This window comes from Macadamia integrifolia, chromosome 8, assembly GCF_013358625.1.
Source record: "Macadamia integrifolia cultivar HAES 741 chromosome 8, SCU_Mint_v3, whole genome shotgun sequence".
NCBI lineage: Eukaryota > Viridiplantae > Streptophyta > Magnoliopsida > Proteales > Proteaceae > Macadamia > Macadamia integrifolia.
In genome coordinates, this window is record NC_056564.1 from 3,060,878 (window position 1) to 3,078,002 (window position 17,125).

Genomic DNA, 17,125 nt, shown 5'->3' on the forward strand with positions numbered 1-17,125 from the left:
TCTATCAGAGCGCTACCTCATCCCAAGCCCAAAAATAGCCTTCCCTAGTTGAAGCTCTGTCCAAATCCAAACCTAGAAATAGCCTTCCCTCGCGAAGCTCTGTCCAAATCCAAATCCAGAAATGGCCTTCCCTAGCCGAAGCTCTGTCCGAACCCAAATCCAAAAGCGACCGTTCCTAGCCAAAACTCTATCTGAATACCATCACAATCAACATCTCTCACGAAAGGGAGTTGGAGGTCAAGACCATCTTCCCCTGAGCCAGGAGAACATGAAAAACAGTCCAAACCGGTACTAGTAAGGGGTCCACCCCTCTTGACCCGAAATAGGGGTTGAGTTTAAGTATAATTTCTCAACCCAATTATTATCATGTAGACTTTATATAGACCTTGTTTTAGTGTATATAGTAGTTAAAATTCAATTAATGTATATATGTGTGATAACTTAGCCATGCATGTGGAATAGTAATAATTGTGAAAAATGTTCATTCTCAAGCATCTAGTAGGAAGACCGGTAGAACAGGGCAAATTGGGTGCCTAACATCTTTCTAATTCTGTAACCTGATACTTACTTTAAATCTCTGAACCAAACCAAATTTTAGGCCCTTTTCTCAGAAATCGGGCCCACCCCTGGGTCTTAGGCTTATAACCCTAGGTGGCAACTCCAAACCCTATTTGTATGATCCCAATCCCCATATTGGACCATCATCAAACCGTCGTCTCAAATGATAAATTTTACACTCTTACAAAATAGGCCTTCATGTATCTCCAAGCGATGATACGGCGATGTAGGGCCGACAAGCAAAGCACACACGACATGAACCCCTCCCCTCATATGAAAGAGGAGAGAGGAGAGAGGTCAGGATGCAATTCCTTTCCCCCCCCCCAAAGGGAAGAGGGACACATCTTAGTCCATCTCTAGTCGTTACCCTCACAGTGTCTAAAACGGTATTCTGATGCCCAGGGGCATTAGGAACATATGAGTAGGTGGTAATTCCATTCAACCTAAAGAATGCTAGAGCTACTTATCAGAGGGCCATAATCATCATCTTTCATAATATGATTGGCAATTTCCTTGAAGTATACGTAGATGATACAGTGGTTAAATCTCAAAATGAAGACGAACATATTGGCCACCTAGCCAAAACATTTGACAATGAAAGTGCACGGTCTAAAAATGAATCCCTTAAAGTGCGCCTTTGGAGTGTCTGCAGAAAATTTCTTAGGATTCTTGGTATATCAGAAAGGAATAGAGGTGGACAAGAACAAGACGAGTGCCATAATGAAGGCTAGACCACCTTGTAACAAGAAGGAATTACAAAAATTCCTCGGTCAAGTCAATTTCATTAGGCGTTTCATCTTGAATTCAGTAGGAAGGGTAATAGCATTTTCTCCCTTGTTGAAACTCAGAGATGAGCAAGAATTCAAATGGGAAAAAGGCCATCATGAGGCTTTTGAAGAAGTCAAGAGATACTTGACCAATCCTCCAGTGTTGATGCCACCATGAAAAGGGATTCCATTATAACTGTACATTTCGGCCGTGCTAGAATCTATAGTTGGTTTACTAGCATAGGACAATGAGTTCGATCATGAGCAGGCCGTGTGTTACCTAAGCCGAACTCTTAATGATGTCAAAATAAGAAATATGGCCATTGAAAAACTATGCTTGTCATTGTATTTATCACGCACTAAATTACGGTATTACCTAATACCGGTGACCGTGGACGTTTTGTGCCAAATAGATATAATTAAGCATATGCTTAACAAGCCAATAGTGCAAGGAAGAATTGGTAAGTGGGAAATGTCCCTGATAGAATCTGGTCTACAATACGTGCCTCAAAAGGTCGTAAAAGGATAGGCATTAGCAAATTTTTTAGCTGACCACCCACCGTTAAATATCATAGGATAATGTGGTCAATCTATCCCCTTGGAAGATGTTCTTTGAGAGATCAAAGACAAAATGGTCAGCTGGAGTAGGGGTAGTTATTATCTCCCCATACGGCATGGAGATGCATTTGGAATTTCAATTATATTATACTTGCTCCAATAACCAAGCAGAATATGAGGCCCTATTAATTGGTCTAGAGATTCTCTTAGAAATGAATGTGCCAGTTCGAGATAATTAGAGATTTCTAATCAGTGATCAGGCAAGTAGCTGAGGAGTATCGGTGTGAAAGTGAATCCTTGATTAGATATTTCGGAATAACTCAAAATTTGATCAAGATGTTTTAAGATGCATCCCTCAAATACATTCCAATAAAAGAGAACTCTATGGATAACAGTTTAGCCCAAGCTGCTTCGGGTGCAAAGCTAGGAGAAGGTCAATGTGAACAAATCATAACCCTCCGAAGGATGCTTTTTTCATCAGTTGCTGAACATGCAATCGTTGGAGTAAACAGCTTAGAAGAATTAAAACCTGATTAGAGGACACCACTACTTTAGTTTTTACAAAATCCTAATAGCAAAACTGACCGAAAGACTAGATACCAAGCCCTAGGGTATGTGGCTTTAGGAGGGAAATTGTATAGGAAATCCAAAGATGACCTATTACTACAATGTTTGGGAGTCAATGAATCCCTACAGATTATGGTCGAAATCTATGAAGGTATTTGTGGAGCACATCAGGCTGGCCAAAAAATGCGGTGGTTGATCAGACGATATGGCTATCATTGGCCAACCATTGTGGACAATTGTTTAAAATATGCAAAAGGGTGTCAAGCATGCCAGAGGCATAGGCTAATTCAACTAGCCCCAATGGTCGATTTACACCCTATTGTTAGACTCTGCGCCTTTAGGGGGTGGACTATAGATATCATTGGAAAAGCTTATCCTCCTTCTAGTCAAGGACATAGCTTCATACTGGTTGCAATAGACTACTTTATTAAATAGGTCGAAGCCATCCTTCTCAAAGTAGTGAACCAGCCAGATGTGATCAAATTCTTGAAGCAAACTATCATTCATAGGTTTGGCATTCCTGAGACCATAACCTGTGATAACGGGAGCGTATTTACAGGAGACCAAGTGCTAGAGTTCACTAGGGAATATGGAATCACCATCATCCATTCAACTCCATATTATGCCCAAGGCAACATCAGGCAGAAGCAAGTAATAAAGTCCTAAAATCAAATTTGGCTAAGGTCGTTGCTGATAACCCCTCTGCATAGGCCGAGTTATTATCCAAAGTTCTCTGGGCCTACCGAACTACTAAATAGTCTGGTACGGGGACTACACCTTTCTCTTTAACATATGTATGGACTAAAGTAATAATTGCTCAAAGATTCAAATTTTGAAGAAAGGGTTAAAGCTGCCAAAAGCTTAAATCCGAGGCAAGTTAATCTTGAGAGAAGGCTTAAGATATGGAGCATTTACAGAGGCCATTGGGAAATAGCCTAGCAATATTCTAACCCCAAAGACATTATTAAAGAGTCCATTGGAAACCAAGGATTAACATAATCCATACATACTTTCGGCCAGAGAGTGGCGTCGTAAGATGGATTGTGAGGGGCAATTGTTGGTACTAGAATTCAAAATACACACCTGGTGATGTGGCAAGGGTAATATGGATACAAAAGGAGAACGTGGGCTGACCGTATTGGTCCATCACCCACATATGGCGTAATACCAATGCATAGAGGCGATTACGACATGTCTATGACATCGGACATTAAGAGGATAGGTGTCAATGGAGCATTGAAGCTGCTACTTCATGGGAGAAGTGTGCGAGTGGTGTGAGGAATGGAGCGGTTAATTTTTAAGGTATACAAGGGGAGAAAATTGACCAAGGAAGGGATCAACAAAAATCAAACACAACTCAACTACTATGCAAATCTTTTCATTTTATCATTTTACTTTCTAATGTTTAGAATTAGAGATGAAGTAGAACTCTTACGTTCACTTCTTTTGAACTTTTAATCCACAGGGTCTATCCATCAGAGTCTTGTGACTTGTATTTAAAGCCCCTTTTGAGGAATATAACACAGTTTATTCCCTCATCTTTCAGAGGTTTTGGTCGTTGAAAAGTCCCTAGAGCAATTGGGGTAAGAGGAGAGCCCAAGTTGCTTGAACGAAGTCAGATTCAATATTGAATCCGGTTAGGAAGGATTCTGGCATGCTCGCACACTCGTTGATATGGTTAGCTGACCGAAACATAGAGGAAGATTTCTCGCCAATAGTTCCATAAGGAAAATCAATTTTTTTTTATTTTTTTTGTTCTTATTAATTATTTCCTATTCTCCAACTCTTATCTCTTTTAGGTGAAGCCATCATGCCTAAAGCCTTTAATGGACTAATAGAAAATAGGACATATTTCATTTCTTGCTTGGTCGGCTTGCTTTTCTTCTTTATTTTTTTATGGAAAATAAAAATAAACATTACTTAAATACAAAAGTTACGTCTATGTCCTTGTCAATGATAATAAGATGTGATTGTTTGGTCAAAATTGCAAAATCCAAATGTTACATTTATGTCCTAGGCTTTCGACGTAACATTATATTGTCCTCATCAAGAACACAAGATTGAATAGACTGAAGAACCATATGTATTTTCTTCCCATAGCTTCTGTGTTAAAACGAGGATAAAAAAGGAAAATCTGGTTGACAATTTTAATTTGTCCTATGGGTGGAAAAACTAAGTGAAATATAAAGGGAAGAAGAAATTTGGGAAAGAGTGGGAAACTATATAGACTTCAATATGAGAATTATATTTTGTGATCATAGTTAGTGGAAGTGAAAACCCTGTTAGTCAAATAATAAAAAAAAAAAAAAAAAAAAAATTGGTGATCTAACTCATCCTAATCACCATCGGTTATTTCGTGTCCAAATTCAAAGGCCATGAGACGAATAGACATGCCTACCAGTTGTTTTAGAATGAGCTCTTTCTCGATGACGTAAGAAATTAATGAACCGAGACTATCCATTTACACTATTAGCAGTAGTCAGAGTACTATACTTTTACCAAAAAAAAAAAAAGAAAAGAAGAATACTATACTGTTGTACCATATGACATTTATTATTATTATTATTATTATTTATTTTTTTTTTTCTAGGAATCAGCAAAGGCAATGTATTAAAGATAAGAAAAGATAATACACAAGGAATGAGAGAAAATCCGTTGAGTCACAATTCCACCTTCGGCATGGCCATCAGCAGAGAAGCAACCCAAACAATATAAAATCAAAAGAGTAAAAAAATCTATATGTGAGTCTCAATTGAGTGTCTCAGCTTACATCATGGTTAACAAAAGGAGAGATATCTCAAATTAAAGAAATGCTTTGCTAGAATATCCGATATTGAATTTGCTTTCTTGAAACAATGAGAAATCCGCTAAGAAATATTGTCAAAAAATTGGTTAAGAACCACTAAGGGATTATACCAATCTTGGTGCAACTAACTACTGATGACAAGTCACATTCAACCCACAATCTCATCACATTCATTTGAGATGCAAGGTGCAAACCTACAACGAATGTTGCATATTCAGCCATAGAATTTGTACCAATTCCTTTATAGTTCATAAAAGGAAAAATATTTAGAGGAACCCACCACAATCCCTTAAAATCCCACTAGCACCTGGTAGACACAGATTGCCAAGGGAACACCTATCAATGTTAAACTTACAACACCCTGATGGAGGGGGGCACTACAAAACTTCAATGATTTTCTATTATATATGTCTCGAATTCTAATCCTTTTTTGAAGATTGACCTACTCTGACATATTTTGGTGATGAATTGAATGTGAATTTTCTTTTTAATTATTTTTCCTGAGGTCTGTGATGGTAGCAGAGGGTTTGGGCCAATAGGTCCATGCCCGGAGCCCAGCATTGACCTTGTATGGAGGTACATGGCTGGAGCCCCTGTGGTAAGGGATGACCCTATCGGCTGCGACCCGATGGATCGACCCAACTTGGAGGATTATATATATATATTTGTACTATCGTCTTGTTCAACAAGTTGTAAGATTTGTGGTTTCTTGTTTTAGGGTTTTTGGGAGAGTGTTCTTGGCACGAGTTCGAGTGTTTTTTAGAGATCTCCCTTGTAATCTTCTTCCAATATAGTGAATTAGCTTCTTCTTCGCCCATAGACGTAGCACATCACATCAGTGTGTAAACCTCATTACATTTATTTCACTTTTCTTCGTGTTTTATTTGGTGTTTGTTCTAACATTTTAAGTTGAGGAGATCTTGAGATTGAAACAAAAAGCTTCTTGGAGAATAGCAAGTCTATAACAGATGATACATGAATTTTAGTAATAGTAGAGAAATCCTACAACTCTTGCAAAAATTGCTTTACCACTTGAGAAGGGCTATAAGGTAAGTTATCAAATCGACCCTATTTCATGCCATCCAAATTTGATAAGGCATTAAAATGACCAAAGCATACCAGAGCTTAGGAAGATGGACCAGAACTGCTTTTCTTTTTCACTATAAAAATTAACTCTTTAACAGATTGAAACCCACTCCATCTTTGATCAAATAGCAAGAGCAGCTCAAACCAGTCTTGGCAAGAGAAATCACACTCTAGGAATAAATGAAGAAGAGATTCACAGTGCTTAAGACAGAGATTAGGTCTAGAGACAATTGGGATAAAGAAATTTGCAAAATTTTCATGCGTTGGAAAACAATAGTGAAAAAATCTCCAAATAAACAGAGAAGAGCGGGGCTACAAACCTTTAAACAACACTTGAGATGACTGTCCTTGACAGGAGAGTGGATTAGGTTCACGTACAAGAATGTAGGAGAACATCCCTGGTCCGTGGATTTAGAATCAATTTTCTGTCTCTTCATTTAATAGATTCTAAATCCACGGATCAGGGATGTACGAGAACATTCTCGTAAGTGAACCTGATCCATTTACCCTTGATAATGGCCTTTGTCTTGTAATCTCTTCCATACATAAGAAATCGACAATGTTCCTGATTCGATAAGGGACCAGACTCACTTATCTTCCTTGGCAACTTATGGGATTAGGATTTCTTTTTAACATTCTCAAAAACTAACTTCATCTTATAAGATAGAAGCGGTGGTAATACCTACTGCCCTTCCTCTATAAAGTTAGCAACCTTAGTCTTTAGCCCCCTAGGAATTACAAAATCAGTAGGAACAAAGTCACAGACCCTCCTATCGCCTAGTTAGCAATTATACCAGAAGTTGATAGAAGACCATCACCAACTCTCTGTAGACATCCAATTTTGTCACCCCCATTGGCTATGATGAAATACGGATCTTGGACGTGACTTCTTGCTTCCGATCGACAGAGATGATTCACCAAGGAAACCCAGGAACATCCCCTACATAAAAAACCCCAAAAATCCTATGTGGGAGAAAAGAGGGTCTAATTTTGACTTTTCATATATGAAGGAATGTGGTCAATATGACGATATGGATGGATAGTACTCGAAAATACAATTCTGACGATATATAGTACGTCAAAATTGGACTGTCGAATCTCCTGCTATCTTCCCTGGAAAATTATATTTTTTCATGTGCATGTCGCGCACACCGGCCCATGCACAGTAGCAATCCAACCTGCGTATGCATGCAGGCCAGCTCACTCACGCACACATGTAGGCCAGCCCACGCATGCACGTAGGCCAGCCCATGCATGCACTTAGGCCAGCCCATGCATGCACGCAGGCCAGCACACATACGCACGTAGGCCAGCCTGTGCGCAACCATAGACCAGCCCACGAGTAGCCACAGTCCAACCCACGTACACATGTAGGCCAACCCCCATACTCATGCAGGCCAGCCCACACACAGCCATAGGCCACCCCTCACACAGCCATAGCCAGCCCGCGTACAGTTGTAGGCTAGCCTGCGTGCACCCATAAGTTAACCTGCTCACAGTCGCATGCTAGTCTGTGCGCAACCACTGGCCATCCCACGTGCGCCCACATCCTATCCTGTGTGCAGCAGTAGACCAGCCCATATACATGCCCCGTGCACCTTTCCAATCAGTGTACCCCAATGTCTGCCTCCCGCACGCATCTGTGCATGCCCCGTACACCCCTACCCAACCTTGTGTGCCGTCGTCAATGGTCAGAATTTGTGTTCCACTGCACTAGTGGGTGAAGAGATTTTCTCTTCACTCGATTATGTATTGTACACTTGTCCTGCTAGCATACCCTACTCTGTAACCTCCCATTGGTCGAAAAAGGAATCCTTTTACCTTATTGGCCCAAAAAATTTACCTCTCCCCGTATTAGCCAAATAATTTTACCCTCCACCCCATTGGTCCAAAATTTTTTACTCCAAAAAAATCACTTTATACCCCCATTGGCTAAGGGAATTCCCCTTCCCTCCCTATTGGTCAAAAATTCTATAAATACCCCCTACCTTTGGTTTTACAGACCAACACACCATAAGATTCCAAGCCTCTTAGTGAGAGAAGTTCTGCCCTCTCTCCTCCCCTTTCCCCCTTAAGGTTTTTCAAGTCTTTCGAGAGATCTTCATAAGATCTGAAGTGTTCTTCGGGCCTTCGAAACTCTTCAATCCTTTACATTTTGAGATTTTTGTGTAGGAAAAGCTTCCCCTTAGTCTCCCACCCCCCTTTTTGAGGTTCTTCCAGTCTACAGAGAGATCTTTGTAAGATTTCTTCAAATCTTCAAAGTGTTCTTCTGGCCTTCAAAGTTCCTCAATCATTTAGGTTTTAGCCCATCCCCAGCAAAAGCTCTACTGGAGTGCCATCTCAGTCTAGCCCTCCCATAGCCTATCCCCAACGGAAGCTCTGTTGGAGTGCCACCTTAGCCTGACCCTCCCATAGCCTATCCCCAACGGAAGCTCTGTCAGAGTGCCACCTCAGCCAAAATTCAAAAGTAACTATTCCTAGCCGAAACTCTATTCGAATATCATCACAGTCAGTATCTCTCAAGAATGGAAGTTAAAAGTCAAGACCACTTCCCCTGAGCTAAAAGAATCCATAAGAAAGTTGGTACTACCATCAACCAGGGGGTCCACCCTTTTGACCCGAAACAGGGGTCAAGCTCAGGTATAATTTCTCAACAGAATTAGTGCAATGTAGACTTTATATAGACCTTGTTTTAGTGTACATAGTTATTTAAATTCAGTCAATGTATATATGTGTGATAACCTAGCCATACATACAGAATAAGAATAATTATGGAAAATGTTTGTTCTTAAGCATCTAGTAGGAAGATCGGTTGAATCGGGTAGATTAGGTGCCTAACACCTTCCCAACTCTACAACCTAACACTTGCCCTAAATCTCTGGGCTAGACCAACTTTCGGGCCCTCTTCTTAGGAATTGGGCCCACCCTCAAGTCCTAGGCCCATAATCCTAGGTGGCGACTCCAAACCCTTTTGCATGATCCCGATCCTCGTATTAGACCATTATCAAATCTCAATCTCGAATGATGAACTCTATACTCTTATGAAATAGGCCTCCATGTATCTCCGAGTGGTGATATAGCGGTGAGGGGCCCGTAGGTTAAGCACACATGACACACCCCTCCTTTATGAAAGAGAAAGAGAGGAGAGAGAACAGAATCAATGCAAGTCCTTCCCCCCCCCAAAAGGGTAGAAGAGAGATCTTATTTTCAGTCGCACCCTCACAATGGTGACTCCACTGAGGATAAATGTCAAGCTTCCGACACTAGATGCTACTATTAAATGTAAGAACATTTTCCACCACATCTGTTTGAAAACATGTTTGGCTAACCCCATATTTATAATTATATTAGCAAACCACATCATGCATCGTGCTCGAAGTAAAATCATTTGGCGAGGGACTCCCCATCATGCCTGTACCCTCGGAGAGGTCAGTGCATGTCATAGAGAGTACTCTGAGAGCAAATGGTAGCTGCTTCCTGTATAAGGGTGTGGGGTATTGTTAAACGGTGAGGATGTTCATAATTGTGCCAGCACCCTCAGAGAGGTCCATGCACTTAATGTTATTCTGAGATCGAATAATGATATTCCTGTATTATACTTTTGCACACAATCACTCACGGTTCCACCACCCCGTGGATAGTTACTTAACCTCATGTGTAGTCACGAGTAATGAGCAAGGAAGTCACCCCCTTGATCTCGTACCTATGGGTATATCAGAAGGATCACATACCTTGCATATATAGATCCTGTCAAGGAAGCCCTGTCGGTCCTATTGCATCCACCGCATACTCACATCATGTAAGGAATAGATGGAGAACTCTAGGAACGCCACAAGCTAATCTATCAAATATATTTGTAGTCTTGAAAATGAATTTTCCCTATGATATATTCTAGTCATAAAGAAATGTTTTCCTAAGTGGGTTTCGGATAAAATGTGTCCTTCCTCTTAGAAATGAAATGTGGATGATTAGGCATATGCGATCCGGGCTGACTTCTATTCAAACCCTGCAAAATGCTAAATTATCTAAAAGACCCGAGGAAACTAGGAGGAAGGTCACCTAGTGGGATAAGAGTAAGGAAAGCATGACTTTATAGCAAAGAATGTATTAATAAGGATGTTATGGTCAAGCCATTTGTATGAACCTCCCACTTATGGTGGCATTGAGTGGACTAGGGGCATCAACCCCTATCCACTATCAAGTGGACTAACTTTGGATAGATCATTGGTTGTTAGTCTAGTTAATGTGTGAACAAAGGGGTTGGGGATACAAGAATACTAAAATAAGCCACTTTTTGGTTCAGGCACAATTCCACACCTCTAGTATTCTCCGTGGTCCATTTGGACACGTCAGGGTAACTGGTTGACTCGATTAATTCTAGTATCACCTTTGTCGTTGCTTCGAGATTGTCTATCGCCAGGTGATTACAACACAATTCACATGGATCCACATGAGCCTGAGTCACCCAAGGAAGCATGGGTCCACCTCGTAGAGACCTTGCAGACAGAAATGGATGAGGTCAAGAGAGGAATAGCTTAGATATTATATGCACTCCAAAACCCTCCTAGGGCTGAACCAGCACAAGCTATAGGAGAGTTGATCAGAACGGACCTACGAGCCATCGTGGGAATTCTTCCCAAGTTGACTCAGGAGAACTAAAGCAAGCCAGGCCAACCGGTTAGAGAGGAGTTTCACCTACCCATCCAAATGGTCAACGGGGGGCCTATTCCAGGGTCCTTCCTCCCACAGTAGTAATTGAAGATGAAGAAGAAGAGTTTTCGGTGCATGCCCAAATAGAACCTCTAGAGATGGAGAGAGGAAGAAAAGTTAGGGAACAATTGGAGAAGTTGAAAAATATGCTCCGAACGGGAAAGAGTTTGGAAAGTCAAGTAGCCTAGAGAAGGATTTACCACCTTCTTGATGAGGTTTAGGAATAAGGCCGCAAAGATGGTAGATCGGCATTCAAAAGCAAAGCAAGTAGAAATGTTGATTAAAAACTTGTCAAAGCCTTATTATGATGTCCTTTACTATCAACATCTGCAAACTTTTGATGCCTTTATAGCCACTGGTACACATGTGGAAAATAGAATTCTAAGGGAAGCTCAAAACCAAGGATCCTCCCAAGATGTAGGAAAGAACACTAGAGTTGGACAGGGAAAGGGTCTCGAAACCAATATGGTAGGTGCGGTTCAACAGTCAGTCTCTCCTATCACCTCTTTACAAACATTCATGATACAAGCAGATGCACCCTCCCAGAAGGCTCATCATCTAAGAAGGTAGCATACTGATTTTTGAATGCTCATGACAATAGTGAATGAAAAATTAAAGAAATAAGGATTGCTAGGGATGGTGGCTCCAAGGGCAATCAGCAATCCTCCCCCAACTTGATACAGAGATAATGAATATTGTGCTCATCACACTCAGAAGGGGCACAACACTAAAAGATGCATAGGTCTCTAGTATACAATCCAAGACTTCATAGACAACGGGACCATTGAAGTCAAGGTGAAGCAATCTCCTAATGTCAATACTAATACTCTCTCGGAGCATAGAACTATCAACATGTTGGCAACAATGATGGATTGGTAAAATTGGGATCCTAAGTTCTATGATCCAACCCATTTTATTAGGGATGCCAAGAAATACCAGAAAGAGAGGCATGTTGAATGGTAAGAGAAATTCCAACTCGTGTAGAGATTGTCTCTCCCTCCAAAAATGGTAGGGTATATCCGTGGTTTTGTCAAAGATGCTTGTCAAAAGGAGTGTGATTCCTTCCAAAGGGCTGTTCACATATATCAAATGGATAAACACTTTTTTCATCCCATGTTTTATGACCATGTGAATAATTCAGATGAAGAAGCAACAGAGAGTAATCCTACTCAACTCATTGAACCCCAGGCTCGGAAGAATCACATGAAAGCCCATGCTTACAGGAGAGCCATGAGTCAAAAAGCTAGGGCTTACGAGAAAGCTATCCATCCTTCCTCATCAATAGAAGAATCCACCACAGCATATCTCCAACCTCTAACATATCTCCAACCTTCACCATATTACCAACTTCCACCTTATCATCAACCTTCACCACACCGTCAAGGAGAAAAGACCTCGTCATCTTATCACCCCTATCTTCATCACAATATCACATTTCTTCAGTCACATCTACCAATCTCATTCTCAAGGACTAGTGTATAACCCAAAGGAAGGATGGATGGACGAGTACAATTGAAAGGATATTCTTGCAATACTAGACTCCCGAAAGATGACCTCATCAACAGGATCAATGAATGCTTTAGAAGAAGGTCAGGAAGGTGATCCCACTTCTCTAATTCATCCCACTGTGTCTCAAATGGATAATGCAAAGGTGATTGAAGAAGTCACAGATGACCTCCTCAGAGCAGTGATAGCATTGGCAATGGGAGAACAAATAAAAAAATACACTTCTCTAATGCACAATGGGAGTGACACAGAAGATGATGAGTCAGGCCTAATCCATCTTTAAGCCAATGAGACCAAGTCTGGTCCAATGGAAATTTTTCAATCCATATGCTCTGAGTACTATGAATATTTGGATATAGGGGAGTTTGATTGTCAAGGGGAATCTGATGAAGAACCAAGTGAGGGAGAAATCAGTGAAGAAGAGGATGATGACGAAGACAATAAGGACGAAAGTGAAGATGAGAAGGATGGAGATGACTCTAGTTCTCAAATTAATGATGAATACCTAGATTGGGACGATTGCCAGGGGCCTTGGTACAATGATTATAATGATGAATTAGGGTACTACTCACCTAGGGATCTAGGATGATATTCTATCTATGTAATTGGCGAAGATGACCTAATGATTGATCCCACAGATGCTATTCAGCTGGCACTCACAATTCACATGGAAGTGGGAGATCCGGCATCAAATTCAAAAGATTATGAAATCACTATTGAAGGTGACGCAAATCATATAGTAGAACACATGGTTTATGTCTATAATCATTTGGTTGACATTAAACTCGAGGTCGATGGAATTGACTGAATGTTAGGAGAAGTAGCCATCAGTGAACAATGCTATGCCGAGCAGATGATAATCCTTTAGAAAATAGAGGGACATTCCACACTTATAGAAATGATATATATAGAAGTTGTATAGCTTTCCAATGCAGTCAGGATTGTACAAGCCAGGGCCGTGGATATTTGTGGAGGACCTCGACCTCAACCTCCTACCCCAAGTAGTGAAGAGGAATCTGAAGAAGAAAATGACCCCATGGTAGGGATAATTACCATAACAAATAGTGATGATGAAGATTTCTATCCCATAGAGATCATCGTGAAGAAACCTGCCAATGTGACAGAGACCAGAAGTGGAAGAGACTATAAGGGCAAGGCCCTAGCCATAGAATAGTCAAGAACTAGTGGCTTGAAGAAAGAATCGAAAAATCTAGTCTTGGCTCAGCTCAAGAAGTCCCAAGCTAATATCTCAATTTGGGGATCATTGATGGCTTCCCCCATGCACCGCAAAGCAGTTTTGAAGTCTCTCACCAATGTGCAAGTTCCAATCGAGATAGATCCGATACACCTCTCACACATAGTAGGGGTAACATATGTGGTACAGTCATTGATGTTTTTAGACTCTGAACTCTCCAAAGGAGCCCAGCACAGTAAAGCTCTACACATCATGGTAGAATGTTTAGATGAGGTGGTTCCCTAGGTTCTCATTGATAGTGGGTCCACTTTGAATGTTCTACCCTTGAGATAAAAAAAGAGCATTGGCATCAACCTGGAAGAGATGAGGCCGTCAACCCAAACCATACAGGCATATGACAACACTAAGAGAAAAATCCTTGGCATCCTCACCATCACCGTAGTAATTGGCCTGGTGAAGTTTGATGATTTTCAGATCATTGTTATACTGGCATCTTTTAACATGCTCTTGGGAAGGCCTTGGCTACATTAGGCAAAAGTAGTGTCCTCTAGTCTCCATCAAAAAAGGAAATTCATTCATGAAGGAAGGTGGTTATAGTAGCCGGAGATCCCAAAATGGTTAATACCTTAGCCAACATTGAAAATGGTGAAGAACAAGACCAGGAAGTTTAACTTAGTGGTTTTGAAATAGAAGAAACTTGTGCAGCACTCACCAAGGAAATACCAGATGAAAAGATTCCAGTTAACTATAAAGCTATATGAAGTCCTCTGATGAATCAAATGATGGGGAACATGCAATACTTTCCACGGATGGGATTGGGAAAGTACCATCAGGGTGTTTCAAAATTACCTACACCGGTGGTCAGCAAAGGAAAGAGTGGCCTTGGGTACATTCCTCAAACCCCTAGACCAAGGAGTAAGAATGGTAGTAAAAGGAAAAAGGTACTTAGGATGACTAGGAAAATATCCACCTCTTACTACCCCACTCTCAATGGGTACTTTGTAAGGGAAGGAGAAGATTTTCCGTTTTATGGAAATGTTGAACTATGGTTTGATGAAACCGCTACGAATATGCAACCAGGGTTTGAAGTATTCTTTCAAGATGAGTTTGACTGGATAACACATGTGATAGAACAACAGAAAATGCTAGCAAAAGGAAATGATCACGACAATTGCATCATCAGAATAGTAGAAGTAGCACTGATTGAAGATGGGTTCTCCTCTAACAATCCCATAACACTAATCCGGTCAAAGGAATTACCAAGTCCCCGAGTACTCTTGGAGAGAAAATGGGAAAAGAAGATAAGACTCGTCTAGATTCTACAACTTCCCACAGCTCTGAAAGGTCACATCTGTTCCTTTCTAAAAAAGCCGCTAGCTCAGGAGTTACATGAGCTCAAGCCCAGGCCTTTCAGAGGAAGAAGCACTTATACGGAGCAAAGAAGAGCACAGAGAATGATGGTTTGTATGTACTGTGCCCGAATCAAATGCAATGGGAAGGTCCATGAAGGTGGTCAATGATGTGACCAAGGCACCTGGATGGCATCCCTCAATAGGCTAGAAAAGATGGACTTCATAGAAAGAGGTTTAAGCAATCTTCACCAATCTTCATGCCTCAGAAAGTTCGGCTTCTGAGAGCATAAGGTTGATCAACTAGTATTTGTGAAGAAACAGGCACCAATCCAGAAGAACCATTGCACCATTTAAGAAATAGTAGCAACCTTCCTGGAAGAAGAGAGAGGTCCATTGCCACATCTCCTCATCCATCGAGACATCAAACCGCTCCTAAACTGGACTAGCATTGGGGAGAAATTCAAGTTTACTCATGCTGTTGAGTCAATCAAACTAGATACCATTGATGAAAGCATTAAACTAGTCATCAAGTTTGTAGTTGAGTTAGTTGTTGAGTCTACTATTTATAATTTCGTGTCGTCCATCCCTCTTAAGGAGAGTCCAGAGTCCGTGTATGTCGAGTCTGTTACTCCTTCTTTCATGAATGAAATTTTTGATTCTGAGTATGACTTGCCTCCTTTTTCTGATGATGATCTTAATAAATATCAAGAGTTAATAAAATAATGCAAACCAAAGAAAGCCCAACTAGTCCGTGAGGATACCCGGGTTATTAATTTAGGAACCAACCAATGCCTTCGAGAGGTAAAAATTGGCACCACTGTAGATAATGAAGAAGTAGAATAGATGATTAGTCTTTTGAAGGAATTTGATGAAGCCTTTGCTTGGTCATATGAGGATATGCTTGTATAGACCCTGACATTATGTAACACCTCTTGCCAACCTACCCTGGGGCAAAGCCGAACAACTAGAAGCTCAGAAGGATGCGTCCAAAAATGGAGTGAGAAGATCAGGGAAGAAGTAGTAAGGCAATGGAATGCAGGATTCTTACAAGTGGTAAAATACCCTCAATGGTTGGCCAACATTGTACCAATGCCAAAGAAAGATGGCAAGGTACGAATGCCTAAATATAATCCCTAAAGATGACTTCCCATTACCTCACATTGATGTATTGCTTGACAACACGACAGGGCATGCCTTGTTATCATTTATGGATGTATTCTTGGGATACAACCAAGTGAGCATGCACCCCGAAGATCGGGAAGAGATAGCTCTCACCACTCCATGGGGAACCTATTGTTATAACGTGATGCCTTTTGGACTAAAGAATGTAAGGGCAACTTATCAGAGAGCAGCTATGGCCATATTACATGACTTGATGAACAAAGATGGGGAAGTCTATGTGGATGACATGATAGTGAAGTCAAAGGATCGGCAAGGGCACAATCCCGCATTAAGATAATTCGTTGAAAGAATCAAGAAGTATCAGCTGAGGTTGAACCCTTAGAAGTGTGTCTTTGGGGCAATAACAGAAAAATTGTTAGGGTTCTTGGTGAGTGAAAGAGGCATTGAAGTCGAACCTATCAAGATCAAGGCAATTCAAGAAATGCCCATGCCTCACACTGAGAAGCAGATACAAGGATTCCTGGGTCACATCCAATATATCAGCAGATTCATAGCTCAGTTGACTATAATATGCAAACCAATCTTCAAGTTGCTGAAGAAGGATCAGCCCACAAAATGGAATGATCAATGCCAATAAGCTTTTGATAAGATCAAAGGATACCTCATGAACCCACTAGTATTAACACCACCAGTGGAAGGAGAACCACTTCTGTTATACTTATCAGTGGGAGAATATTCTATGGGCTCATTGCTAGCACAAAAAGAGATGGAAAAGGGGGCAGAGCATGCCATATATTACCTTAGCAAGAAGTTCCTAGAATATGAGATGCGGTACACATCTTTGGAAAAAACCTGTGCCGCACTGATTTGGGTGACGAAAGGCTACGACATTACATGG